This window comes from Hippocampus comes, unplaced genomic scaffold (assembly GCF_001891065.2).
Source record: "Hippocampus comes isolate QL1 unplaced genomic scaffold, H_comes_QL1_v1.1 scaffold207, whole genome shotgun sequence".
In the NCBI taxonomy this organism is placed as follows: Eukaryota; Metazoa; Chordata; class Actinopteri; order Syngnathiformes; family Syngnathidae; genus Hippocampus; species Hippocampus comes.
The window spans coordinates 985,772-988,991 of record NW_017805146.1 but is presented as its reverse complement, the minus strand read 5'-3'; positions in this window follow the sequence as shown (position 1 = coordinate 988,991).

Below are 3,220 nucleotides of genomic sequence, written 5' to 3'. Positions count from 1 at the left end.
GGGTGTGCAGGGGTGGTGGGGGGGGAAGCAGTGGGAGAAGGTGAGAAGAAAAGACAGAAAGCAAGAACCCCAACTCATTCTCTGTGTGGGTGACACCATGATGAAGAGAGGGGTCACCAACCAGGGCGGGGAGGGCCGGGCCGGGCCGTGTCGGGCCGCCCGCGTGAGCTGCTGCAAAAGACCGAGTGCACGTCAAAAGAAGACAAAAGCCTGCCGTGATAACTCAGCACATCGAGATGAGCCCGTCAGCGGCAGCGCAAGTGAAGCCAGTGTGGGGCAGGTGAAGTTGGGGGGGTGGGGGCTCGAATGTAAAAAAAAAAAAAAAAAGGGAAAGCTCTGCCGGACCCCTGATCCGATATGCTCACATTTTCTCTTTCTCTGCTCGGCTGCGTGAGGCGTTTTCTCCATTCGCTTTCCCCCCAGCGCCGCGGTCTTTGGCGGTGAGGCCGGGCCTATTCATGGGAGCCCCATGTGCTGTGCCCACCATTGAGGTGCAGAGCAGCATGGCCACAAAGGATGCCAGAGCCCTCCCCGAGCCCTCCCCGAGCCCCCAAAAGCTCACTGAGACGCCTCCGATTTCTTGGAGCCATTTACTCTCAATTCCAAAGACACTCAACGCCGCTAGCGCGACGAAGCGTGGAACAGGCGAACCCATGATGCAAACTTTGCCGTCAAGTTTGCTGACGCGGAAGGCCCGAAGGCCTGAGCTCATCTGCCGCGTCCTCTCCAGAGGCCAAACCTCAAATCCAACCCCCCCCCCCCTCATCACACGTGGAAATCAGCCGCACTAAAAGCTCAGCCAGGTGAAACGCGGGGCGAGAAATTACCTGCAAAAGCGTGTGTTGAAGTGGCGCTCCCCTTTGGTGTCTTTGCCCTCTTGGGAGACGCTCTCCTCTCTTCACCGCTGGCCCGCTCACTCCTCCTCTTGCGAGGCCGACCACGCCGGTCCCGCTCCTCCATCTTTCACCCTCAACGCCTCTCCCACCTCTGGTCCCACGTCCTTCTTCCTCTCCTTCTTCAACCCTCTGTGTCCGTACCCCCGCTCCCCCTACCCCCCACCTGCCCAACGCCCACCCCCACCTCTGCCTTTACAATTCGGTGGCCCTTCTCCCGGTTTTCCCCGCCCTTCCCAGCTCTCTTTCTCACTCTCCCTTTCAGTCCTCGCCCGTCTCTGCCTCGCTCGCTCGCTCCCTCTCCTCATTTCATGCAGCGCTGGGGTTACCTAAGAGACTGGGCCTCAATGGAGAAAATCTCCTTTGGCACAATGAAGTGGGTGAGAGGCATAGAGGAGGGGCGGGGAGGAGTGGCGGGTAGCATTGGGGTTCGGGTGGAGGAGGTGGTGTCGGGAAAGTAGTAGGATGCAGATGCATGCGGAGATGGAGGATGTGAAATGCACAAATGTGATGAAATGGTTTGGCTTGTGTAGTTTTGCCCCATGGCAGCTGAGGACCTCTCTCCTCGAACCCATTGCCCCCCCCTACCCCCACCCCACCTGCTCCTCACCCAACTCACTTGCGAGGTTACAGAAATGCAGAAGAGTATAAGTGCTAGGGGAGGATGCGAAGCTCACTCCGCCGGAACCTTCAACCGGGCGCTTGCCGGTGGACTTGCAGCCAGGCTTTAAGCATACTCGACACTCATCCAGTGAGACGGTGCCAGCATGCGTTTGAAACCATACTAGTGATTGCGACCACCGGAAATGGTGTCTTCGAAGACAAACAGAGCGATGCGGTTGCGATCGATTTAATGCCCCGAGAAAGAAATGATCTGGAGCAAGCGTGGGCAAACATGCAAGATGGCGGCCCTCCGGGACTGCAATTGCCCAACCCTGACCTGGACAAATGAGAATAGCCACAAGCATACGGTGTTTCGGTTCACGAGCGCGGCGAGAATACGCGAACCCCGCCAAGGAAAGCCCAAGTCGAGATTCCAACCCTGAACCTCTGAACTGCAAGGCAGACATGCTAACACACTAGCGCATCCTGCCAAAGAGCCCCCCCCCCTCCCACCCCCGCTCTCCCCTTTTGCCAAATACAAATCTTTCTCTTTAACCTGTCCTCCCGAGGCTCGTTTGGAGGTTTCGGAGGTGAGTTACTGATTAGCAGCAAAACTGCTGCAATTCATTTTATGACGGCCACCTTGTGAAGCTCCTGGGCTGTGCTATTCAAGTTTGTTGATTGTCTCTGAGTTTGCAAACAGGCCCCCCCCCCCCACACCACCGTATATATTCATGAATATAAATACAGAATCGCATATGTAAAACTAAAGTACTTCATGTATTGCATGATATCTTCCAAAATATTGCAATATGTATATTTTTGTTTTGTCAGGGGCACCTCTGGAGGTTTGCCGACAGTATAACCTCACGGACCAATGGACACTTCTTCCAGCCAAAAGCATCGCAAGAGCAAACAATGGGACTCAAATACTTACCCTTTCTGTTTCAGAACCATTTTTGCAAAAGATTTGCTGATAGAATTTTGTTGAGGCAGGTCGCGATTCACTTTATCCAATAATATCCAGCTGCAGACCCGGAGGAGGTAGATTTAGGCTATGGTAGATATACGCCGGAAGTGCTGTGGTAAGTTTAGGCAAATGGATTTTCAAAATAAAGTCCCTAAGTGGCTGTGGTAAGTTTGGGATGGTAGGTTTGAGATAGAATTATTTTGTTTGGGATGGTAGGTTTGAGATAGAATTACTTTAACGTATTTATTACTTTCACTTATTTGTATTAATTCATAAGGTTTTAATATAATACAATAATTACAAAACACCTGGCTTCTGTATCCCCGCCAAAATGTATACCTATATTCCCAAAATGATCCATGTCCATTTAATATAATACAATAATTACTTTGACTTATTTGTATTTTGACAAGTAGAGTCAATAATTCATAAGGTTTTAATACAATACAAAAATTGGGGGGGGGTGGGGGGGGGGGGGGGGGGTTTGGGGCAAATTGTCCGCGGTCCCCCCCCCACCCCCCCCTCCTCTCCAGTAGGCTCTGAATGAAGTTATTTCCAGGCCTGTGTCCATCTGTTACCGTGGCAGCAGCAGTGAGCAAGGTGTTGCCATGGCGCGCTGGACACAAAAAGGCGTGGCGTGGGAACGAGTCCAGGGGTCAGGAGTAAGGGTCAGCGGGTCTAGGGTCACAGGCAGCTGGACAGCACACAAGAGGAGGCCGGGGTGAGAAAAGGAGGGAAGAGAGGGTACTCCCCC